The 27,105-nt window shown below is 43.4% G+C and overlaps 1 long non-coding RNA gene across 1 annotated transcript; it reads right to left on the bottom strand.

Annotated features, from left to right (window-relative positions):
• On the bottom strand, positions 1 to 25,825 carry LOC115203937 (uncharacterized). The gene is made up of 2 exons (XR_003880283.1): positions 25,757 to 25,825; positions 1 to 404 (listed from the first exon to the last, which is right to left on the bottom strand). It is a non-coding gene; the product is annotated as an uncharacterized LOC115203937 (long non-coding RNA).
• Positions 25,826 to 27,105: the final 1,280 nt, after the last annotated feature.

The following is a 27,105-nucleotide window of genomic DNA, read 5'->3' as shown; positions in this document are numbered from 1 at the left end:
TTTCATTTCTTTGCGTCATTCATTTATTTAAACCCTAAATCTCACACCTTCTCCCATCTAAAAGTAACCTTCCTCTCTGTCAACAAAATTCTCCCACTCCTAGTTATTTTTTTCTCTCTCAACATTTCCCTCAGTCTCTTCAAACCAGCCACCAGTCACTGCCCCACCCAAAATCACCCATCTTCCCTGTGTTGGTATGCCCCCTCCCCCCTTTATCACCAACCCAGTTGGTACTCACCCAGATCAAAGTCCCTCAAACATCTGTGCTGCTGGCTGATGCCATGGCTGGACCAGCTGGACCCTCTGTCTGTCAGTCTGGGAGCAGTCCTCTATCTGTATGTCTGTCTGTCTCTCTGTCTGCATCTCTGGCTGTGTCCCTCTGTTTGCCTGGGCCTCCTGTCCAGCTGTAGAGAAGGAGAACACAAACAATAGATTCATTGAGACGAGAGGAGTGTGTGAGTTCATTGTGAAAAACAACCATTATAAAAAACCTTGTCGCAAGACACAAACAAACCGCTGACTAACTGTATCTGAACGGACTCAGGTACCTCTACCTAACGTGTACGCACACAATAATACTTTTGTGAATGTAAGTTTAGCAAGGAAAGTCCAGCCAGACAGTACAAAGTAGGGCCCCAGTATTTCAATCAGAAGATGATCTCAGTGAGACTCCAATAACAGTGCTGTCTCTCTGGCCCTCTCTCTCTACCTGGCTGAACAGTTCCAGTCTCTGTCTGTCTCCTTCCCTCTCCCTCTGTCGACATGGCTGAGTTGGCCCCGTCTCCCCCACGGAGGAGCGGGGTTAATTTAGTGAGGTGTCTGATTCGAGGTGAAACCAGACCGATGCCACACAGCAGAATTATTAAAACACTTCATTATGTATAGTAGGGATGCACGATAAAAATCGGCGAGCATATCGGAAAAGGCAAGTAAAAAAAATGCCAACATGGACCCGATGTCTTACGCCAATATGCAAAACCAATGTTAACGCTGACGTGCATACCTATATAACGTAGGGAGATGACGTGCATACCTATATAACATAGGGAGATGACGTGCATACCTATATAACATAGGGAGATGACGTGCATACCTATATAACATAGGGAGATGACGTGCATACCTATATAACATAGGGAGATGACGTGCATACCTATATAACATAGGGAGATGACGTGCATACCTATATAACATAGGGAGATGACGTGCATACCTATATAACGTAGGGAGATGACGTGCATACCTATATAACGTAGGGAGATGACGTGCATACCTATATAACATAGGGAGATGACGTGCATACCTATTTAACATAGGGAGATGACGTGCATACCTACAGTCGTATGAAAAAGTTTGGGCACCCCTCTGAGGCGGCATAATAATTTACTCTGTTGTCACAGAAAATGATCACAGTGGCATGCCATTCATTTTCTAATAAAAGCAGAGTACTAGGGTATTATCCAGACAAAGATTTTTAGTGTAGCAATATTAAGTTGTATGAAATTAAATCAGATGTGAAAAATAGGCTATGCAAACATTTGGGCACCCTTGTCATTCTGTTGATTTGAATACCTGTAACTACTTAGCACTGATTAATTGGAACACACAATTGGTTTGGTGAGCTCATTAAGCCTTGAACTTCATAGACAAGTGCATCCAATCATGAGAAAAGGTATTTAAGGTGGCCAATTGCAAGTCGTTGTTCTCTTTGACTCTCCTCTGAAGAGTGGCAACATGGGGGCCTCAAAACAACTCTCAAATGACCTGAAAACAAAGGTTGTTCAACATTATGGTTTAGAGGAAGGCTACAAAAAGCTATCGCAGAGATGTAAGCCGTCAGTGTCCACTGTGAGGAACATAGTGAGGAAATGGAAGACCACAGGCACAGTTCTTGTTAAGGCCAGAAGTGGCAGGCCAAGTAAAATATTGGTGAGGCAAAGGCGAAGGATGGTGAGAACGGTCAAAAACAGCCCACAGACCACCTCCAAAGACCTACAACATCATCTTGCTGCAGATGGTGTCACTGTGCATCGTTCAACAATTCAGCGCACTTTGCACAAGGAGAAGCTGTATGGGAGAGTGATGCGGAAGAAGCCTTTTCTGCACACACGCCACAAACAGAGTCGCTTGAGGTACGCAAACGCACATTTGGACAAGCCAGCTTCATTTTGGAATAAGGTGCTGTGGAATGATGAAACAAAGATTGAGTTATTTGGTCATAACAAGGGACGTTATGCATGGCGGCAAAAAAACACAGCGTTCCAAGAAAAACACTTGCTACCCACAGTAAAATTTGGTGGGGGTTCCATCATGCTGTGGGGCTGTGTGGCCAGTGCCGGTACTGGGAATCTTGTTAAAGTTGAGGGTTGCATGGATTCCACCCAATATCAGCAGATTCTTGGGAATAATGCTGAAGAATCAGTCACAAAGTTGAAGTTATGCCGGGGCTGGATATTTCAACAAGACAACGACCCAAAACACTGCTCAAAATCTACCCGAGCATTTATGCAGAGGAACAAGTACAATGGTCTGGAATGGCCATCCCAGTCCCCAGACCTGAATATCATTGAGATTCTGTGGGATGATTTGAAGCGGGCTGTCCATGCTCGGAAACCATCAAACCTAACTGAACTGGAGATGTTTTGGAAGGAGGAATGGTCCAAGATACCTTCATCCAGAATCCAGACACTCATTACAGGCTATAGAAAGCGTCTAGAGGCTGTTATTTTAGCAAAAGGAGGCTCTAAATATTGATGTGATTTCTCTATTGGGGTGCCCAAATTTATGCACCAGTCTAATTTTGTTTTGATGCATATTGCACATTTTCTGTTAATCCAATAAACCTCATTTCACTACTGAAATATTACTGTGTCCATCAGTTATTTGATAGATCAAAATGAAATTGCTGATCCAAACACCCAATTATTTATAAATGGAAATCATGGAAATTGTCAGGGGTGCCCAAACTTTTTCATACGACTGTATATAACGTAGGGAGATGACGTGCATACCTATATAACGTAGGTAGATGACGTGCATACCTATATAACGTAGGGAGATGACGTGCATACCTATATAACGTAGGTAGATGACGTGCATACCTATATAACGTAGGGAGATGACGTAATGACGCCACTAAAAATACAGCGCTACACAGAAAAGCAGAAAAATACTAAGCACACACTTCCAACAACTAAACAAGTTCAAGTCCAGCAGTCATTTGAAAGAGTAAGAACATTTCAGCGAGACAACTGAAAGGCAAAATCCATTAACGCCAAGATAAAGGAATTCAATGCCCTTGACAAATCAACCCTTCTCTGTTGTGGATGTTGGCATTCGCCGACTGGTCGAGCGCCGGTACACACTATTTTTCAGATGTTGCCCTACCGGAGTTACACAGTATTGTTGAAACATACATCTGAGCTCACTGCTATTAGCTTCCCGACTGACATTTGGACCAGCGATGTCAGCCCTATGAGCATGCTGAGTCTGACAGCACAGTGGGTCGACAAGGATTTCGTACTGAGGAAAGCCGTATTGCATGTTCAAGAATGTGTTGGTTCTCATACCGCTGCTGCCACTTCAATGACATTTGAGAACATGTTTGAAACATGAACACACTCCTAGCGCCATTCGAACAACTGACTGGAGGAATAAGCTAAGCAACTGTGTCTGCAGCAGACGTGATACCTTCTGTCATGGCACTGAAACGCTGCTCAACAAAACTGCCGACAGACCGGGGGGTTAAAACTTACAAAAGTCCTCGAGGCTGTGAACAAGCAATTCAGTGGCATTCTCTCAGCCTCTTTACTGTGTCGCCATCAATCTCGATGCTAGGTACAAGGACCACTACTTCGATGCAGACAAGAAACAGGGTTTACGTGAAATGTTACATACACAGCTGGACAAGATGGAAAGGAACACAATGACAGTGCGCACCGAGGAAGAGAGGCATCAGACAGACAGCTGAAACTTCACTGCTTGACATGTATGATGAAATCCTGGTTGATCCCCAATGATCCATCGCATCTCCCAAAAACCTTTTCAACATAGATCTGTAAATTGATAGTCTAGAAACTAAAGCTTTGGTTGTCTTCCTCTCAGGCTTCCATGTCTTCTCCCTGGACCTCCTCAACCTCTTGAACATCAGATTCTGAGGCCTCACCTTCACTGTCACTTTCCAACCTGTTTGAGGATGGCTCGTTGTCAGGTTCAAAAAGCTTCAAATTTGCCCAGATGGCCACCAATTTTCCAACCCTTGTATTGGTCAGCCTGTTGGGTGCTTTGGTGTGTCTTCCCAAACAAGGACCAGTTGCGCTCCAAGGCAGCTGGTGTTGGTGGGATTTGACACTGAAAACAATGAGTACACTCTACAAGAGAGCCAAGGAAATGGTTAGGTATGTGAAGGGTCATCAAGTTATAGCAGCAATCTACCTCACCAAGCAAAGTGAGAAGAATAAGAGCACCACATTGAAGCTGCCCAGCAACACCCGTTGGGGTGGTGTTGTCATCATGTTTTACAGTCTCCTGGAGGGGAAGGAGTCTCTCCAAGAAATGGCCATATCACAGTCTGCCAATATGGACAGCCCCATCAAGAGGATCCTCCTGGATGATGTATTTTGGGAGAGAGTGGTAAGCAGCCTTTAACTCCTGAAACCTATAGCAGTAGCCATTGCACAGATTGAGGGAGACAATGCCATCCTGTCTTATTTTCAGATTCTGCTTGCAGATGTAAGAAGAAATCTGTACTGCCCTTCCCACTTCACTGTTGCTCCAAGCAGGGGAAACTGTAGTTCTGAAATATGTAAAAAAGTGTGAAGACTTCTGCCTGAAGCCCATACACACACCACAGCGAACATGTTGGACCCCAAGTATGCTCGCAAGAGCATCCTGTCTGGTGCAGAGATCAACAAGGCCTATGGTGTCATCAACAAGGCCTATGGTGTCATCAACAAGGCCTATGGTGTCATCCCAAGCAAGGCCTTTGGGATGGAGATGCAATATGGCAGTCGTGCCAACATATCTCATCAGCCACCTGGTGGATGGGACTTAGTGGATCTGAGGCTCTTACCCCTGTTGCCTCCATCATCCTCCAAATCCCACCAACATCAGCCGCCTCAGAGCGCAACTGGTCCTTGTTTGGGAACACACACACACACACACCAAAGCACCCAACAGGTTGACCAATACAAGGGTTGAAAAATTGGTGGCCACCCAGGCAAATTTGAGGCTTTTTGAGCCTGACAACGAGCCATCCTCAAACAGGTTGGAAAGTGACAGTGAAGGTGAGGCCTCAGAATCTGATGTTGAAGAGGTGGACATTGAGGAGGTCCAGGGAGAAGACAGAAGCCTGAGAGGAAGACAACCAAAGCTTTAGTTTCTTGACTATCATTTTACAGATGTTTGTTGAAAAGGTTTTTGGGAGATGTGATGGATCATTGGGGTTCATTCAATATTCACTAGTTCAGTGAACTCATGCCATGTGAAGAGTCAACTCAATTAAAAGTTCAATTCATAACTAAATTGTTTTTAATTTCTATTGGAAAGATTTAATCATTTGCAATTATGTCTACTTTTGATAAGGTAAAAGATTTATGTTTGTCTCCATATGATATGGTAAATATATCCAATGTAAAAAACATCTACATTTAAATGGTATTAATATTAATTCCCATGGAAAGTTGCCACCTCTGATTATGCCCTAAAATGTGCAACCCTAGTTATCAGTATAGGGTTTTTTTGACAAGGAAAATATCGGTATCGGCCAACAATGTCATATCGGTGCATCCCTAATGTCTAGTAATAATAACAAACTCTAGCACTTCTAGTTCCTGCAGAGACTCCCACATAACTGAACAGGAGATGGGCTTCATCAGGTTGTATGGTCCCTTTAAGATATGTACTCATATTAGGCTTCATTGTATAACTTACAGACATGTACAAAGACAATAGCTGAGAGATGTGAGACATGTCAAGCTCTTCTGGTTTGTAAGACAAAGTAATGTTTCAGAGCAGTCATCTAAAACAAATAGGCCCAACTTGAGACCATGAAGAAAGCCAATCCAACTGAATCACAACACGAAGCCAAGTGCAATACCATTCTGCCTAACAATGTCTCTCTGTGACATGTTCTGAATAAATAACATTCTTCCCCCTCTTTAATCCAGACCCTGCCATAGCCCCTGGGTCAGAAACTCAGAGAGAAGAGAGGTGGACTGAAGGAATGAATGGAATCATCTTAACACCCTCAGGTTTACACAAGCCAGTCACAAATGTCAATCAGATGCAAAATATAGAGGCAAAATGCAAGCACGGAATGTGAGGCAGTGCTATTGTCAGAGGTGTGTGTCTCAGGGGGACATAGGCTTGATCAATAGCTCACCTGCAATGAATATGTGAGTGTTCTTATTGACTGGAAAAGCAGATGTGTATTCAAAACCTGACAACAGAAGCACGAGTCCGGTCGATATTTTTTGGCTCCAAAATCACTAATGCCGCCTGGTTCAAATACCGTTTAACAGGCAAAATGGGGATTAAGAGAAACTAAGGTCTGACAATATGCTGTGATTGTGTCAGACTGTGTACAAAATAATGAGTCAACTGTGTGAGGTGAAGAGGGTGCGTCTCCGTGGTCCTGTGGTGGGCAGAGCCTTCCTGGTTGGTCTGTACAGTGAAAGTCATCTGGCTAAACCAGCCTTCAGACCTACATAACAGCGAAACAGCTACTTAGATGTACTACCTCTACTGTCTGAATCTGAGACTAAAATCCCCTTGGCTCACTGCAACGGCTATCCTCCTCACCCTGTCCATGACCTATGATCATTTACGCTGTGCTTTCTCTCATCTCAATCTCTTCAGGCCATCCCTCCTTCACCCCCTCTTCTCCTTTCTCTGACCTGTACTCATTCTCTATGCATCCGTCTCCCGCCTTCCTCCTTCTCTTCCCCTCCCTCCCTGACTGATAGGCGTTGGTCAGCGGTGTGGTAATGAGTTGGAACTCCAGGAAATGAGGGTTGACCTGCAGTGTGTGATCCTGTAATCAGGTTGGGTAAACTCTGGGGCCTCGCCCTGCCACCCTCCTTGCCTCTGCACTCCCTGCCCCGGCCTGTCTGTCTGTCTGTCCACCAGTGAGCCTGATCGTTTAGTCAGGTTGGAGAGGGGAGATGAGATGACAACACAGACACCCGCTGCCATCCATCCTGTCAAGACTCCATGGCAGAGCAAACCTTCATCTCAGCTTGAGAGAGCAGGGATTGGATGGTGAGGAGGGGAATGAGGGAGAGGGAGGGAGGGGAGGAGAGGAGGATGGAGCTGAGAGAGACAGGAGAGTAGCGGGGGGAAACAAAAGTGTAAGAAGAAAACAAATGGAAAGCAGAAAAAGCAAAGTGAGAGGAAGAATGGGAGATGAGAGGCAGGACGAAAGATGGGTCGATGTACTACAGGCTGATGAAAAAGCGAGAGAAGGGGGGCAGCAGACAAGACAAGGAGAGGATAAAAACAAAACGAGAAAGGGTTGAAGACAAATTAAGCAGAGGTCGGAAAGGGACGGGGAGAGATGGGGATAGACATTCAAAGACGTCAGTCATGATACGGGGAAAAAGAAAGAGAAAAAATGACTGTTCCTCACAGGTTCACCGCTGCTGAAACCCCCTAAGACTTGAAAAATAGGAATATTTAGAGAGCGGCAGCTGGCCAGGGGGTCACATCAAGCACTTGACTATGTTTAAAAAGAGCCACGAAGAGTGAATAACTGTCATAATTATGAGCTCAACTGGGCCAGTCAACCCTGTGCTGCTGCTGCACACACAGTGGAGGATCTGGGTTATACACACACACACACACACACACACACACACACACACACACACACACACACACACACACACAAAGGAGTAATATGCCTAGGGTAATTCAAAGGTCCAGCCAGTTAGCGCAAAAATAACATTGTGATATTGTCAAAACAATAGGACATGGCCTCCCGAGTGACGCAGTGGTCTAAGGCGCCACTACAGCCTCCAGTTCGATCCCAGGTTGTGTCACAGCCGGCCGTGACCGGGAGCCCCATGGGGTGGCGCATAATTGGCCCAGCGTCGTCCGGGTTAGGGGAGGGTTTGGCCGGCTTGGTTCAACATGCTCTAGGGACTCCTTGTGGCCGACCGGGCGCCTGCAAGCTGACCTCAGTTGGACGGTCTTTCCTCCAACACATTGGTGTAGCTAGCTTCCGTGTTAAGAAGCAGCGAAGCAGAGCAGCGCGGCAGGTCATGTTTCGGGGGACACATAACTCCCAGAGAACTACTTGACCTCTTACTCCCCTCTCTCTCTAGATTAAATCCTGTGACTAATGAAGGCTGGCTACCCAACAGCCTGTCCACTTAACCCCATCACCTCCTCCAGACCATATCTACAGACCTTCTCCCATTCCTCACTTGCCTCAACTCATCCCTGACCACTGGCTGTGTGCCCCCTGACTTTAAGTTTGCCTCTCCTTAAGAAACCAACACTTCATCCCTCTGACGTCAACTACAGACCGATATCCCTTCTTTTCTTTTCAAAACACTTGAGCGTGCTGTAACTCTCTCGTTATCACTCTCAGAACGATCTCGTTGATCCTAACCAGTTAGGCTTCAAGTTGTGTCACTCATCCGAGACTGCTCTCCACTCTGCCAAAGCTGACTCTGTCTGCACCACGTACTCTCACTACTGGTGTCCCCCAGGGCTCGGTTCTAGGCCCTCTCCTCTTTACACTAAGTCATTCTGCTCTGTCATATCCTTTCATGGTCTTTCCTATCATTACTATGCAGGTGACACTTTTTCTCCTTCCCCCCTTCTGACAGCCAGGTGGAGACACGCATCTCTGCGTGCCTGGCATATCTCAGCTTGGATGTCGGCCCACCACCTCAAGCTCAACAAAACACAGCTGCTCTTCCTCCCAGGGAAGTCCTGTCTGCTCCAAGACCTCTCCATCACAGTTGACAACTCCAAGGTGCCCCCCTCCCGGAGTGCAAAGAACCTTGACGTGACCCTGGACAACACTGTCATTCTCTGCAAACATCAAAGCAGTGACTCGCTCCTGCAGGTTCACTCTCTTCAGAGAACAACCTTTCCTCACACAGGAAGCGGCGCAGGTCCTAATCCAGGCACGTCTAGACTACTGAAACTCTTTTGGCTGGGCTACCAGCTTCTGCAACTTGGTGGAACAAGCTTCCTTCTAAAGTCAGGGCAGCGGAGTCCCTGCCCATCTTTCAAAAACATCTGGGAGAAATGTGTTGAGGGAAACATACTTGATACAATTGTGATGTAATGTCGCACCTAACCATCTTAAGATGAATGCACTAATTGTAAGTCGCTCTGGATAAGAGCTTCTGCTAAATGACTAGAATGGAAAACGTAGAATGAACAGCATGTGCTCACAGACCTAGACACACATTATGGTTACATATGGTTCTTATGCACAGCTCATTTGTGTATGCAAATATGCATCTTGACAGGAACTGTAGTACAAATCTGTTTATTCGTGAAAACTTGAACTAAGAGGGTAAATCAATTTGAATCCCTTTTTGACAGCACCCCTTTTGATTTGAAGCAAACTTTACATACATATTTGCCGATTGTAGAAGTGCTCAGAAAGTTACTTTTTGGACCCGAATGCCAAGAAATAAAAAAGGTACCAGACATCCATGTCTTCATCACTGCAAAAGATAAACGGTTGAGATTGATATCACTTAAAAACTTAGAGGGTTAACAAACTACTCAATTTGTTGTCATTTTAATATTTTACCTTAAACGTTAATTATCTAAAAAACGTGTGAACTACTGTTTTTTTAGATTCACATATGTTGTAGCTTAGAGCCTTGTGTTGTGCTCACCATCGGTTGAGACATGTTCATGAATACAGGGTGGGTGTCATGTTTTGGTAACTAAATGTACAGAAATGGGAATAAAATTGACATTTCCACTTTCAAATGGTACCACAAAGATGGTGTGAGGGAGAATGTTGCCTTGAATGGGAATATCTGTTGGTTTTAATTATACTGGTTATACTCCATAGGAAACCTATTGAAATCATAGAAATATAGACAATAGTATAGACATGACCATTTAAGTTGACATCTGATGGTGGGTGGACCGGCGGCCATCTCTGTGGTAGTAATTAGAAGTTACAATTTTAATTCATTTTACATTTCAATGGTATACCAGCTAAATTACAGTGGTCTGAAGGGATAGGTCCATTCTATGAAAAATTGCTCTACACTTGAAATGACACCCACCATTCAAGAGCATGTTGTGTCTCAACAGATAGCGGGCACAACACAAAACCCGCAGAAGATGTGAAGTTGGGTCGAAGCTACAATATACGCCCATATCAACAAAAAAAATCTGAGTTTACGCATTATGCTAATTGGTAAAAACATTTTATTAAAACACATTTTTTGGGAAGAAATTATCAAATAGTTGGACAACCCTGCTTGTGAGCTTTTGATATAATTTAAACAGTTTATATTTTCCCAGTGATGAAGACATGGATGTCTCATGGTATGGTATGCAAAGTGGATGAACTTTGAGCACCTTTATCTCCTGAATGTTTAGGCAATCAGGTCCAAAAAGTAACTTTCTGGCCCCTTCTTCCATGGGAAACATCAATGGAAAGTTGTTGCTTAAATCAAAAGGGATGCTGTCAAAAATAGACTGAATTCAAATGGATTAAACCAACAGACAATTGTGTGTGCGCGAGTACTGCGTGTGTGGGAGTCCGATAATGGGTGAGGACTGATGAGTCCAAGCCTAATCTCTGGCCATGTTTACACAAACACACATTCAGATACACAGTCCCCCTGACCCCTTCACATAATTTCATCAACTCCTACTCGTCCCCCATTCATCTCCTAACTTCTCAAGCACCATCTCTTTTTATCTACTTTTCCCACTACCTCCCTCTATCCCTCTATCCCTCTCCTTCAAATTTCCCATTCTAAATCCATTTCCTCCCTGCCGCCCCTCTTTTTTTCTGCCCATCCACAATAGCAGCCTTTCCAGGAGGGCCGTCAATCTTCTTCAAGGAGAGCAGAGCCAGAGAGCGCTAAAGCTACGGCAGATTACCATCTCTCCTTACTGATCACTGCTGCTCACTGGACAACACAGGGAGGGAGGCACAGGGAGGGAGATTGTGGTTGGAGCCCCAAACCAGGAGACAGCTACGCCCACCAAATCTGCAAAAGGTATTTACATCCTAATTCAGAGGTGTATCCAAACTGAGAACTCCCTACCTGTCCAACCCACACCTGTCTGTCTGTCTGTCTGTCTGTCTGTCTGTCTGTCTGTCTGTCTGTCTGTCTGTCTGTCTGTCTGTCTGTCTGTCTGTCTGTCTGTCTGTCTGTCTGTCTGTCTGTCTGTCTGTCTGTCTGTCTGTCTGTCTGTCTGTCTGTCTGTCTGTCTGTCTGTCTGTCTGCCTGCCTGCCTGCCTGCCTGCCTGCCTGCCTGCCTGCCTGCCTGCCTGCCTGCCTGCCTGCCTGCCTGCCTGCCTGCCTGTCTGTCTGCCTGCCTGCCTGCCTGTCTGTCTGTCTGTCTGTCTGTCCCCTGAGATGACTCAGAGCTAAGGAGAGAGCATTTAGCTAGGTTTTCTATAGATAGATAAGACCCACTTCTAGTCTTTAGTCTATATGTAATGACAGGGTAGAGGTAATAGCCCAGTGATTGTGGGGATCCATAACCAGCCTACAAGGGTCGGCTTCCACTTCCAGCCTGTGAGATACGGTAGAGTTAGAGGGAGAGTAGAGGACAAGTGAGGGGCAGATAAGATAGAGGTGGAAGAGAGGGGAGCATTATGCGTTAGGTAGAGGCTGGGAGGCAGGGGGGCATTGAAGCAGCTGATGTTTATTCACTTGTCAAAATGCTACAGGCAAAGACATGCGAGGTGTGCCTTCTGGAGACTTCAGGGCAGAACAGAGAGGGTTAGGGGTGTGTGTGTAGCTAAGGGGAGGTATTATGGTGTTAGTGTGGGGGGTGTTAGGTATTTATTTACAGGCTAGGATTAGGGGGATGAGGCAGAGAAGAGACGTGACCTTGCAGCCAAGAGTTTTTTTTTTTTTTTTTACGATACACCTCACAATAATCCACACACCCACCCACATACACGCCTGTGCCACCACCAAGGCCAGTCCTCTACTCTAGAGAGGCTGGGGAGAGGGGGGAGAGGAGGGGGTGAGGACTGAGCGACAAGGGCTCAGACCTTATATATCTCAATGCCATCTTCGGTAACCCCCTGCAAGTTCAAAATCTAACTGGAATAATAAGAATCACTAATATCATTCTGCAATGTAAGGCCCTGTCCTTGTTTCTCCCTCTGAAAGCAGGGTCATCTCAGCTTGGATAAGAACCTAAGCACCAGGATAGCTTTATACATTTATCCTATAATGTAATGCAACACCTCTTCTTCCTCACTGAGGTTAAGGCTTTATACATTTATCCTATAATGTAATGCAACACCTCTTCCTCCTCACTAAGGCTTTATACATTTATCCTATAATGTAATGCAACACCACTTCCTCCTCACTGAGGTTAAGGCTTTATACATTTATCCTATAATGTAATGCAACACCACTTCCTCCTCACTGAGGTTAAGGCTTTATACATTTATCCTATAATGTAATGCAATGCCTCTTCCTCCTCACTAAGGCTTTATACATTTATCCTATAATGTAATGCAACACCTCTTCCTCCTCGCTGAGGTTAAGGCTTTATACATTTATCCTATAATGTAATGCAACACCTCTTCCTCCTCACTGAGGTTAAGGCTTTATACATTTATCCTATAATGTAATGCAACAACTCTTCCTCCTCACTAAGGCTTTATACAGTTATCCTATAATGTAATGCAACACCTCTTCCTCCTCACTAAGGCTTTATACAGTTATCCTATAATGTAATGCAACACCTCTTCCTCCTCACTAAGGCTTTATACATTTATCCTATAATGTAATGCAACACCTCTTCCTCCTCACTGAGGTTAAGGCTTTATACATTTATCCTATAATGTAATGCAACAACTCTTCCTCCTCACTAAGGCTTTATACAGTTATCCTATAATGTAATGCAACACCTCTTCCTCCTCACTAAGGCTTTATACATTTATCCTATAATGTAATGCAACACCTCTTCCTCCTCGCTGAGGTTAAGGCTTTATACATTTATCCTATAATGTAATGCAACACCTCTTCCTCCTCACTGAGGTTAAGGCTTTATACAGTTATCCTATAATGTAATGCAACACCTCTTCCTCCTCACTGAGGTTAAGGCTTTATACAGTTATCCTATAATGTAATGCAATGCCTCTTCCTCCTCACTGAGGTTAAGGCTTTATACAGTTATCCTATAATGTAATGCAATGCCTCTTCCTCCTCACTGAGGTTAAGGCTTTATACAGTTATCCTATAATGTAATGCAACACCTCTTCCTCCTCACTGAGGTTAAGGCTTTATACAGTTATCCTATAATGTAATGCAACACCTCTTCCTCCTCACTGAGGTTAAGGCTTTATACAGTTATCCTATAATGTAATGCAACACCTCTTCCTCCTCACTGAGGTTAAGGCTTTATACATTTATCCTATAATGTAATGCAACACCTCTTCCTCCTCACTGAGGTTAAGGCTTTATACATTTATCCTATAATGTAATGCCTCTTCCTCCTCACTAAGGTTTTATACAGTTATCCTATAACTTAATGCAACACCTCTTCCTCCTCACTGAGGTTAAGGCTTTATACAGTTATCCTATAATGTAATGCAACACCACTTCCTCCTCACTGAGGTTAAGGCTTTATACATTTATCCTATAATGTAATGCAATGCCTCTTCCTCCTCACTAAGGCTTTATACAGTTATCCTATAATGTAATGCAACACCTCTTCCTCCTCACTGAGGTTAAGGCTTTATACAGTTATCCTATAATGTAATGCAATGCCTCTTCCTCCTCACTGAGGTTAAGGCTTTATACAGTTATCCTATAATGTAATGTAACACCTCTTCCTCCTCACTGAGGTTAAGGCTTTATACAGTTATCCTATAATGTAATGCAACACCTCTTCCTCCTCACTGAGGTTAAGGCTTTATACATTTATCCTATAATGTAATGCAACACCTCTTCCTCCTCACTGAGGTTAAGGCTTTATACAGTTATCCTATAATGTAATGCAATGCCTCTTCCTCCTCACTAAGGCTTTATACATTTATCCTATAATGTAATGCAACACCTCTTCCTCCTCACTGAGGTTAAGGCTTTATACAGTTATCCTATAATGTAATGCAACACCTCTTCCTCCTCACTAAGGCTTTATACATGTATCCTATAATGTAATGCAACACCTCTTCCTCCTCACTAAGGCTTTATACATTTATCCTATAATGTAATGCAATGCCTCTTCCTCCTCACTAAGGTTAAGGCTTTATACAGTTATCCTATAATGTAATGCAACACCTCTTCCTCCTCGCTGAGGTTAAGGCTTTATACAGTTATCCTATAATGTAATGCAATGCCTCTTCCTCCTCACTAAGGCTTTATACATTTATCCTATAATGTAATGCAACACCTCTTCCTCCTCGCTGAGGTTAAGGCTTTATACAGTTATCCTATAATGTAATGCAATGCCTCTTCCTCCTCACTAAGGCTTTATACAGTTATCCTATAATGTAATGCAACACCTCTTCCTCCTCATTGAGATTAAGGCTTTATACAGTTATCCTATAATGTAATGCAATGCCTCTTCCTCCTCACTGAGGTTAAGGCTTTATACATTTATCCTATAATGTAATGCAACACCTCTTCCTCCTCACTGAGGTCAAGGCTTTATACAGTTATCCTATAATGTAATGCAATGCCTCTTCCTCCTCACTGAGGTTAAGGCTTTATACATTTATCCTATAATGTAATGCAACACCTCTTCCTCCTCACTGAGGTTAAGGCTTTATACAGTTATCCTATAATGTAATGCAACACCTCTTCCTCCTTGCTGAGGTTAAGGCTTTGGGGGTGTTGCCAACTTTCAGTACGCTGTCACCTTGTTGTCTGGGGATCAGAGTTGAGGACAGAGGTTATACTTAGAGCTGTCTACATACTGTATGTCCCTCCACAGCGCTGACTTGGGATCAGTAGCTCTGCTCGGGGCCTCTGTGCCACACGGCGGGGAGGAGAGGTATGGCTCAGCGCTAAAGACTGACACCAACTTAATCACTGATAATTGAGTCGGCTGCTGGGGAAGGTGCAACATTAAAAGGGGTAATGCGCAGTTGAGGGATGGGGCTCGAGAAAGTTGGTAGAGCATGGTGTTTGCAACGCCAGGGTTGTGGGTTCGATTCCCACAGGGGGCCAGCACAGAAAAAAATAAATGTATGAAATGTATGCATTCACTACTGTAAGTCGCTCTGGATAAGAGCGTCTGCTAAATTACTAAAATGTAAAATGTAAATATGAAATTCATTGGCAGAGCTATGAACGCAAGGACTGACAAAATGTAAGATTGAACTATGTATTGAGGCTATATAGTATTTGTTTACACTTAGTTTACAAACAGTGGAGTAAAACAAGGTTATATTTTGGGTTCTGATGGGGTACGACAGTAGAACTAAGCTCATGAGGCATTTCTAAGTTATATTCTTCAATAATCTATTGGTACATATCATTCATTCATATGTTTTTAAAAATGGATGCCGCAACTGCAGATTGCCCCTTTAAAGGATAAAAACGGTAGGCAGGGCTGGCTCAGCCTGTCATTGGGTGTCTAATCACTGAGAAGACGCACGCACGCACGCACACACATCACATCACATCACTATCGGCTATTAGCGCAGAACCACTCAGAACCCTCAAAGGGGCTTTGATCAGTCGAGGGGCGAGGAGAGCGAACGGACAGAGGGGGGCGAGGACACAGCCCACACACACCGTCAGAGGAGCGAGGGACAGAGAGACAGACACACAGACAAGATGAGTGTCCATCCCTGTCATCAGGACCCTGAGGTGTCCAAGGAAATGACAGTGGGGCATATTCAAAGGGCTGTCTGCCTCCATAGCTGCCCCCAAGAAGGTTGGATCAATTATACTGTAATGGCTTAAGTTAGGCTGCTACCCCCAAAGTCAGGGTGCTACCCCCAAAGTTAGGTTGTAACCCCATTCCATGGCCTTCAATATCATCAACTTGAGCAACAACACATGCTCTTGCTAGTGATCCCAGCAGCAGTTTTAGTGAGTGATGAGACAGGTGAAGTGACAGTGGGTTGTATAAAGCCTATAGCAGTGGGTTGTGTATAGCCTATCGATAGCTGGTGAGTGGATTTATGAAGATGGAGGGGTCCTGTAATAGAGTGTTGGTGAATTGACCAGCCTCCACCCTTCCCTGACCATAGGGAGCATGTCTGGGAGAATGAGACTGGAGATCTGTCATACTGTCTGGAGCTGACAGGGTTAAATATCAACTGATAAAACTACTGCTCTATTGAACTACAGAGAAGAAAGGAAAGGACACACTAGGAAAAAGCCCAACAGGAACAAGCAGAGAGAGGACAAGCTCTTCCCTCTTATTAAGAGTTTCTCCCACAAATGCTGACACCATCACACTGCCAAATGAAAGGTTTTTGATCACACACACACAATGACAGTCACATGCACACGTTTCTTTCTTGTGCCGCAACATCCATACACTTTGCTGTCGTGGCTCAGTGCATGGATGCCGTGAGATCAAAGATTTTACAGATCGTATGAGCTGCTTTAGCGGTGGGCTGCAGGGGTCTGACATCCCCTGCCACGGAGACAGAGGTATGGAGCAATGGAGGAGAGAGAAAGGAAGAGAGGGAAGAAGAATGAGAGAGCGAGAATCCAAATGAAAGGCTGCCAAGCAAAAAGAGGTAGAGTATCTGTACACTGAAAAGCAATACAAAGCTGACATAATGAAAAGGGGGGGTGAGAGATACATTGGCAATGTGTGAGAGAAGTAAGCACAGCATACATAGAGCTTTTATTTCTGAAATGGGCAGAACATTATAGATTTAAGTAAAAATGTCTCACAAAAATCACAATATCAAACAAATACTCTGATCAGAATTGGATCAGAGGCCAACATTAGGGTAATGTTTTATTTAGGGATGTGCCAAATTGACATTTTTTCTTAACGTTTAAAATGCCATGTTTGGGGAGGGGGGGTTCCATTTAAAACGATAAGAAAAAAAGAAAAAACTATCCACATTTATTCATAATGCAAATTAAAATGGTCCTATTACAGATGTATGACCGTTTGTGCCGGGCAATAAAGTTAAATCTACCGCGACCCTTCTACACACATAGAACGCAGTACAGTAACATGTCCATAATTGATCACTTTGACAATTTTTTAAAAAGTGCCGCATCAGCAGCGTATGTACCTTTTCAGACACTAAAATTCTGCTCCAGCATAGAATGTTCAATTGTTTCCCTGAAAACAAACGTTGCTGATTGATGTGCTGCTGTGTTGTTTATGCTGTTTTTTTGGTAGGGTAGCTAGAAGTGTTTTCTTTTTTACTCAATGTCTTCTTAAGTCGCGATAACTAACATACTTTAAAGTACTTTTTTTAGTCAGAGCACAGGCAGCAGGCATGCTAGGATTGAAAGTTCTGGATGCCTTGTGATGGAAGGTAGTCCCGCTTCGACATTACTTTACAGACAAGTAAAATGGTGTTCATGTCTCCAGAGAAGGTTTCTTGTCAGCGTTTAAAAAGCCATAGTGTAGCCTACCCTAACAGACAAACAAGCATGTCGTAACCGAGGCGCTTACAAGAGGACACATATCATTATATCTTAAAAGGGTAATCAATACAGGCTACACCAGTAGCCTACTGTAATTTCATGAGACAGAAACCCCCCTAACCACTAAGAGTAGCCTACACCGTGCAAGACTGGCCCGAAGATACTGTATACTGCCAACACCAGTGCCATGAATAGCCTAAGCGAGGATATTCTACATGCAACAGACCAAAGACTGAACACACACTTGGGTCATTAGCAAAGAGAAAGAGCAGGCAGGCCAGCATGAGGGAGAGACGAGGGGCAGGCAGAACCGTATACGTCTTGGTAATCTGCATCTCGCAATGTCTTAATTGTCTTCCATGCCTCGCAAATTCACCAAAGTAGCCTAAAGTTCCTCTTCCTCTCTGAGTTTATTTAAATTTGAGAAGATTCCATACAGGAAGTGCCCTGTCTGACAATTTGTTCTCCTTCTGTGGCATCTCTATCGAAAATACAGCATCTGTGCTGTAACGTGACATTTTCTAAGGCTTCCATTGGCTCTCAGAAGGTGCCAGAAAGTGGAATGACGTCTCTCCTGTCTCTGGGCGAAAAACAGCAGGAGATTTTGTGAGTGGTCAGGCTGGGAACAGTGACACTGGAGATGCGCGTTCATGTGAATTCTCCATTTTTTTCTTTTAGCCTTTGAATGAATACAACGTCGCCCGGTTGGAATATTATCGCTATTTTACGAGAAAAATAGTATAAAAATTGATTTTAAACAGCGTTTGACATGGTTCTAAGTACGGTAATGGAATATTTTGAAATTTGTCACGAAATGCGCTCGCGCGTCACCCTTCGGATACTGAGCTGAACGCACGAACAAAACGGAGGTATTTGAATACAACTATGGATTATCTGGAACCAAAACTTTTGTTGTTGAAGTAGAAGTCCTGGGAGTGTATTCTGACGAAGAACAGCAAAGGTAATCCAATTTTTCTTATAGTAAATCTGAGTTTGGTGAGGGCCAAACTTGGTGGGTGTCAAATTAGCTAGACGTGATGGCCGGGCTATGTACTCAGAATATTGCAAAATGTGCTTTCGCCGAAAAGCTATTTTAAAATCTGACACCGCGATTGCATAAAGGAGTTCTGTATCTATAATTCTTAAAATAATTGTTATGTATTTTGTGAACGTTTATCGTGAGTAATTTAGTAAATTCACCGGAAGTTTGCAGTGGGTATGTTAGTTCTGAACATCACATGCTAATGTAAAAAGCTGGTTTTTGATATAAATATGAACTTGATTGAACAAAACATGCATGTATTGTATAACATAATGTCCTAGGAGTGTCATCTGATGAAGATCAAAGGTTAGTGCTGCATTTAGCTGTGGTTTTGGTTTTTGTGACATATATGCTTGCTTTGAAAATGACTGTGTGATTATATTTGGCAGGGTACTCTGACATAATCTAATGTTTTGCTTTCGCTGTAAAGCCTTTTTGAAATCGGACAATGTGGTTAGATTAACGAGAGTCTTGTCTTTAAAATGGTGTAAAATAGTCATATGTTTGAGAAATTGAAGTTATAGCATTTGAGGTATTTGTATTTCGCGCCACGCGATTCCACTGGCTGTTGACTAGCGTCCCACCTTGCCCAGGGAGGTTAATGTACAGAAAAAAATCCTACATGTCAAAATGTAGGTGATATGCATATTGGCTAGAGCTTCATGTCCAAACCGATGCTGACATTAGGTGCCAGAAAATGTGGCCAAACTTTAATGAGACTTAAATACAAAAATATAGTGATGATTGACAAATATAATGAAGCATAATTAACATGAGCATCTAAAGGCTCGATTCTGTCGACGTACTGGAGCCAGGGTTCCTTCAGATCAAATGGTCACAAGACTGGAGAGTGAAGGACAGTGCCTGTGGCGCACCACACGTCACCCACCTTAAATCTGAGCAGGGAAGGTTAGCGTTTCAAAATTATTTAACCATAACATAATTGTTTAAAATCTGGATATTTAATGTAATTTTATGAAGCATGTACCTTTTTTCAAAGTAGCCTAGCATAGCCAAAATACAACCATAGAAATGTTGAGGGAATTGTTTTATAAACACTTAATACGACATTGAAAACAGCAGGATTCTCATGTTCTACTGGTTTTCAAATCAATGTTATTTTATTGTCCAAAAGCCAAAAGCATAATCCTAGTCATATTAGTAAACCATGCTAGTTAATGCATCTTTAGATCTCCCCTTAATTTTTACATGAAACCACTGGTGCATGCGGTGCACTTTTGAGAAAGATGTTTTCCTGCTAATTACATTTTGGAACATTCACGGATAGCCTACAGCCATGTGCGCATTGTTGAGCTTCTAATATAAAGAAATAAAACTATCAACATTTTAAGCTAAACGGTCTGATCTGTTGCATCAGCCACATTGGGGGTTTTTTGTATTTTTTATGTGCAGTGGTTAGATGAATTTTAAAACAGTCCGTTTTAAACCATAGACATTTATCATCATCACAGGGACAACGGGACTCCCTTAATTTCGAGCACTGTAGGGAAAAGTATTTCGTTGTAATTGTAATGTTGCACTATTTTATAGGCTACCAAGGGTGGCTAACCATCCTCCAGGAGAGCCTTAAAGGGGCAGTGTTGTATTTTGAGACGGGCTCGACAACGCAAAGAGTGTAGCATACATTTTAGTCTGAGTCTTTATGGTAAAAAAAGATAGTAATGCATGGGTCCTTGCATCATACAATGGCGTGCAAATGGTGTTAGTGGCATGACAAGCAAAAAATTCATGTCTAGCCCTGCCACTCCATATTCCCTTGACAAGATCTCCACAGCGATGTCAGCTCTGCCTCATGAATATTCATCCACTTCATTAACACACAAGTGGTGAAACAACATATTGCATGAGCCTGACATTATTTGGAGAGATGGGAGGGAGAGAGAGAAGGAATAAAATACAGATGGGACAGACGCTAGAGAGAGGAGAGAGTCCGCTAGTAGAGACAGACAACACAATAACTCTTTACTGAACCTCAAGAGTACCAGAAAGTTGTCCTACATTATTCCAAGATCCAGCAGCCCCCTCTCCCCCAATTCCAACCCCAGATAAGGCTCTCTAAAAGCAGGCGCAAAGGCAAGGACATCAGGCAGGGAATTACATGCCATTTTACCTTGGAAATCCTCCAGGAACAAAGGCGACAAACAGCTGCAATTTCTCTGCTCATGTCTGGCTGCACACACAATGAACGGCTAAGTGCAGCGTGGAGGAAGCCACAGAGCAATCTGCTGTCATTCTACTGCCATTCAGCCAAAGAGTCTGCAACCTGGTGTTGTTTTTCCAACCTGCCCCCACAAATACACACACTCAATCACACAAGTGTACAAAGAATGTATGTTTCCTGCACATAGGTTATGCAAACCCACTCCCACAACTGAGAAATCCACTTAGCTACAGACACACACTGACAAACCTACACACAAACAAGATTATTTTCTCTTTATGCTGTAATGCCAGTGAATCTCTTAAGAGGGACAGCAATGGGGGAAATCTCCATTCTCTAGTGATGTCCTCAGAGACCCAGTGAGACAGCACACGATATTTCCCAGCTAACTTCTTTGATGACTGAAAAAGTGGGCCGCTTTGGGGAAGCAATAAGACAAAGTCAGTCGTCACCCAAAAACTTTGTCCGGCCTTGTCCCCAGCTTTTTAAGGACTGCGGAGCGAGGGCCTAGGACAAAAACACCCAACTATAATTGGAACACGGCCCAGGAATCGATACTGCTGCTCGAGTAACGGTCCTCAGCCAGAGCCATTTAATATTATACCCACCATACCTGTTTCTCTGACAAAAAAATAAATAAAATAAAAAACTCTATTTCAGAATGGTATGAACTATTGATTTCACTAACGCAATCCTCTTCCACCCCCAACATCACCTCTCTCTCCCCCATCTCACTCGCTCTCTCTATACCTCCACCTCACCTACTATATAACTCCTTTTCTCGTTCCATCTTATCTAGATTTGTTCATCTTTTTATCTCCATCTTTGCACATAACACTTCTCACTCCACCTGCATTAAACCAGTTGCTCTCACTCCCAATTTACTAGATGATAGTTTAGTATCTCCCTCTGTAAAGTCTCACTTATCTTTCACCCTCCATCCTTCTGTCTGGGCATCTCTTTATCATTTCACCTTGAATTTGCATGGCACTTAAACTCTGTCTCACCCAATCCTCAGAGATATCACCCATCTTGGGGTAGTTCATTCCCCAAATACCAAACAGCCATATGGAAATTACCTTTGAATTCAATTGGCCTCACATCACAACAGCAAGACGGTCTACTGCTGCTTTCCAAGCTCAAATGGCAGTAAATACCAGCACGATTAGATCCGACTTTGGGGCCACGGCCGCTTCTAAATCACTGCATTGTCATTGATATTCAGATAGCTTCCCGGGGTCAGCGGCAAGGCTACTCGGCCAGGGAGAAGTAGGCCTCTAGCCCCCAGACCAGGCAGGCCTCCAGCCCACACTCTCCACACCCAGCCAGCCAGACGCTCACTAAGCTAAACCGCCACCAGCACAGCAAGGCAGCACATTTAAATACATCTAAATGGCAGATGGAGTGAGCTGTGCCCGGTTTCCTGATACCGATGGAATTTACACTTACGAGTGTTTTAACAATGCATCTTTCCTGTAACGTCCAAAGACGTAATACGCATTTCCCAAATCACCACGCAGAGAGAATGGTCGCCAAGTGTGTTGTAGGAGCATGTGTCGATACTGATAGGCTGGAAAGAAAAGGCAGTGCTGCTCTCGGATCAGCTTTCTCCATTAAAGATCTTGCCTTAACATTAGAATGATTTCACAATACTGACGACGGATCAGAACTTAGAAGTTACCACCTAAGGCTGCAAATATTGAGTCGTCTTATTCTAATGCTTACCCAATAAAAATGCACTAAGTCACCGATTTGGCACATCATTGCGCATGTTAGGCTACACATCATAAAATATATTGAGGCAAATTAGAGAAATTAGCAAAATAGAACAATTGATTGAACATGAAATGTATTTCTATATGATTGAAATAGGCCGATAGCTTACTGTTTATATTTGAATGCAGTTCTCAGTTTTCATTTGAATAATATTTTTAAACGTAGCTTGGAATCAATTGCAAAGACATTGAAAACTCTATTTGTAGTTATCGGCAGTCACAGAGAGACATACGCCATTTGATTTTGTTTAGCGGAGATCTTCTGTTCTACGAGCGGTCTGAGGCAAGCATTAAATTCCAAGTGCAACGTTAATAACGATGGTTGAAGGAAAAAGCTTGGATTTAACAATGCTCCTACGAAGGCTCTAACGATGAACTTAACCTTCTGATGCTTCTGGGAAACCGGCCCTGGTTTGTATTTCACTTTAAAATGTATGCCATAACGTAATGGAAGAGCAGCAGGCTTGGTGTTAGTCTGGCTGAAAAATGGCCTGGCGTCTCTTTAAGGTGACTAAAAACATCCACTTCGTCTGTGTCACTCCTGCTCCCATCCTGTTATTGGAATGCAGGAACGAGCAGTGGAAAACCATTAGATACCGCCACTGTCTGCATCAGTCACACGCACACAAAAAACATTTCATCCCACACATCCGAAACAGCCAATAGCACAGGCAGGCGTTTGCGACCCCAATCCATATTTCAATTTCCAACCTCTCAGCAAACTAATTCAATACTTGTTGCATTCCCTCACAAGTAATCAGCATTGTGAGAAATGGGCTTCTTCTAAAGCTGCACCTGTAGTGTCACACTGACTCACACACATTTACTGGAGCTGCACACACACACCCCTATTGCCACCATTATCCACATATATACTTAACACAAGTGGAAAGACAGTTACACAACTAAACTGCCTGGACGCACACTCCAGTGCTCTTTTCCTCACGGCTCTGTGGCCATGTGGAAGCTGAGGCAGGCGGGTATTAGCGACAAATTTAGGAGCTTAAACAGCGACAGCTTTACGATGCCTGAACGGCCTCTATCACTCCATTGCTGTCAGATTACATTAGCTTGCCCTCCGCCATGCACTTCGATTGGCTGTTATTCCTAGCAGTTACAGAAGCACCTCACATAAATAAAACAGTGTTCTGTCCTATGGATGGTGAAGAGAGCCGGGGGATGGTGTGTAGAGTGCATCTCCGCTAAATCGAGTGCTGTCCAATTTAACATATCATAACATAGAATGGATGGAGTTGGCTGGGAAGTGATGGCTGGCTAGGAGTTTGTGTGCAGTGAAACGACTAGTTAGGCACTGCAGTACCGGTAACTTTTGAAGTGTTCCATCGCCAGTCATGGTCATGGAGGTGTTGTGCAACGGAAATGTCTTTTACCATTTTGGCCTAATCACTGATGACAGCCTGACTTTAAATACAGAACAATGGAACTCTGTGCCTGCTCTGAGGATCCTTTCCGGTCAACGCAGTCTGGAAGCAAGTACAACATTTGTCTTCATACAGAGAAGCACATTCCTGTTGACAACCACAGGGTTTTCCTTACTGTTATGAGATGGCTGCCTCTCAGCACAGCCACATTGACTGGTGAGGCCAGCATGTCAAATCAAGGTAAGTACTCCAGTCAGACAAGTACTGCACTCACACCAAAATGACTTTCCCAGTTAAACAGCTGCCAAGATTAAGTCTCTGCACTCAAGCCACAACTAAACACCTGTCTGTCTTCAGACTTTCACAGGCCCTATTTTCCTCATCAATAGAGCCAAAACTCTCACTTACACTGAAATAGTGTAGGCCTATCAGTTTTCAGGTGTCTGTTGGAGCAGGTGTGTGGCAGGTGAATGAGTACTTCTAGCGCAGCTCCTTGAGGGCAGCTTTTAGGACTGGGACTGTAGTTGTTATCTATGCCGTCTCAGAGCATACCTCACTAAACCACTCAGATGCTCAACTAAACTCCAACTTGGCTCCCTCAGTTTCAACCTTCGTGTGTTTACAATCTGGAAAAATGCTGAAGGACCACACAAGAATGATTGAGAATTCCCACAGCACTTCATGTACTAAAACTAATCTTGCGTCAACATTTTATTTGGTGAAATACCAACTGTCCCCCAAAACGGCCACTTAAAAAACATCTGCCACCCTAATTTTCTCTGTCTGTGCGTGGTGAACTATATTGACAATTTCACAGTTTGCTCATCTTTAGGCAGGACCTTATTCTGCAATGCAGCAACCCCTCAGCCTGCTCTTCACATTCTCTATGGAGCTCAGTTTCTGGCAAAGGACACTGTGCCGCACAACTCATGTAAACAAATACGGGAGACAAGTGATGGTCACTATTTGGCAGGATACAGGCAGTTGTGGGATGGTGGCTTCAGAGCAAATTGTGGGTTCATAATGTGTTGGGAAAAAATGCTTTTACTGACGCACAGGGCCCCTGTGAGAATTACTCATGTATTCATTTCTAGGAATAACCCACCTCTTTCCCGCACACCAACTGCATAAAATGAATCTTTCCTTCACAAATGGTCAAGCTAAAACCAGCTGTCAAACCATTGTCAGACAGGCGCGAGGCAGCGTAGATTGGCTAGCTAACTATCTCAGCTTGCTAACCAACTAGCTAGCAAGCTGGCTAAGTAGGAAACTATAACAAGAAGTTTTCTACATTTTAGCACGATTAGCTAATGTTTGGTAGACGATTTGTCAGGGCTTGCTTCCCGACGAGCTAACTACCAGTCTGCTGGCTAGTTAACTAGCTAGCGAGCCAACGTTAGCTAGCTAAGTGTAGCTTGCTATCTTGAACATCAACAGTCGAGATTGTTGAGAAGGTAAAATAGATAGATACAAGTTGGCTAAGTGCCTTCCGTATTCCTGTTAGATACCAAACTCACACGTTCACTGGTGTTTGGTCTCAGAATGAAAGCGAGTACAAGCAAAGTTTAGAATTTGTTCAAAGCAATGTTTCCTTTTGTTTTAAAACTCACCTTTTTTCAGTCTGTTCCACGACAGGATAGGATTTTTTTTGTCAGCACTGGCACTCTACATCCGGGTTATGCCTGTGACGAAAGCATGCACGCCAATACCAAAACATTGCCATGCTTTGTTATTTTAGCTAAATACTTTATTCATGAATGTACATGTCTTATTAATACATTTATTCATGTAAATATAAGAGTCAAAAACCTCAATAAACCTGTTTATTCTTTTTGAGAATTAAATTGAACATTAAATAAACACAATTCATTCTTCTCATAGCAAAAAAACAATCAAGACACATTATTTTTATAATGTATTGTCTGTATTCCCCTCACTTTCGTTTGTAATTCTTGTATACTCTGTTGTAAACTCATTGTTTTTCTATATATTTTGAATTGGTTTACAATAAAGTATAACTTATATATATAATTGCCATGTTGTGATAGGACAGTCAGTATGTGAAAAATCCTGATGATACAGTCTTCTTCTTCCTCTTCTTCTTCTTCTTCTTCAATAAAATGACATAACAATAACGAGGCTATATACAGGGGGTACCGGTCCCGGGTCAATATGCTGGGATACAGGTTAGTCGAGGTCATTTGTACATGTAGGTAGGGGTAAAGTGACTATGCATAGATAATAAACAGAAAAGTAGCAGCAGTGTAAAAACAGTGTAAATAGTCCGGGGAGCCATTTTATTAATTGTTCAGCAGTCTTATGGCTTGGGGTAGAAGCTGTTAAGGAGCCTTTTGGACCTAGACTTGCCGCACCGGTACCGCTTGTTGTGCGGTAGCAGAGAGAACAGCCTATGACTTGGGTGACAGCAGTCTTTGACAATTTTTTGGGCCTTCCTCTGACACCGCCAAGTATATAGGTCCTGGATGGCAGGAATCTTGGACCCAGTGATGTATTGGGCCGTATGCACTGCCCTCTGTAGCACCTTATGGTCAGATTCCGAGCAGTTGCCATATCAAGAGGTGACACAACCGATCCGGATGCTCTCGATGGTGCAGCTGTAGAACTTTTTGAGGATCCGGTGACAAATGCCAAATCTTTTCAGTCTCCGAAGGGAGAAAAGGTGTTGTCGTGCCCTCTTCACAACTGTCTTGGTGTGTTTGGACCATGATAGTTTGTTGGTGATGTGGACACCAAGGAACTTGAAATTCTCGACCCGCTCCACAGCCCCATCAATGTTAATGGGGGCCTGTTCAGCCATCCTTTTCCTGTAGTCAACGATCATCTCCTTTGTCTTGCTTACATTGAGGGAGAGGTTGTTGTCCTGGCACCACACTGCCAGGTATCTGACCTCCTCCTTATAGGCTGTCTCATCGTTGTCAGTGATCAGGCCCACCACTGT

This window comes from Salmo trutta, chromosome 1 (genome assembly GCF_901001165.1).
Source record: "Salmo trutta chromosome 1, fSalTru1.1, whole genome shotgun sequence".
NCBI lineage: Eukaryota > Metazoa > Chordata > Actinopteri > Salmoniformes > Salmonidae > Salmo > Salmo trutta.
The sequence above is the reverse complement of the archived record's forward strand: the minus strand, read 5'-3'. Positions and strand labels throughout refer to the sequence as shown.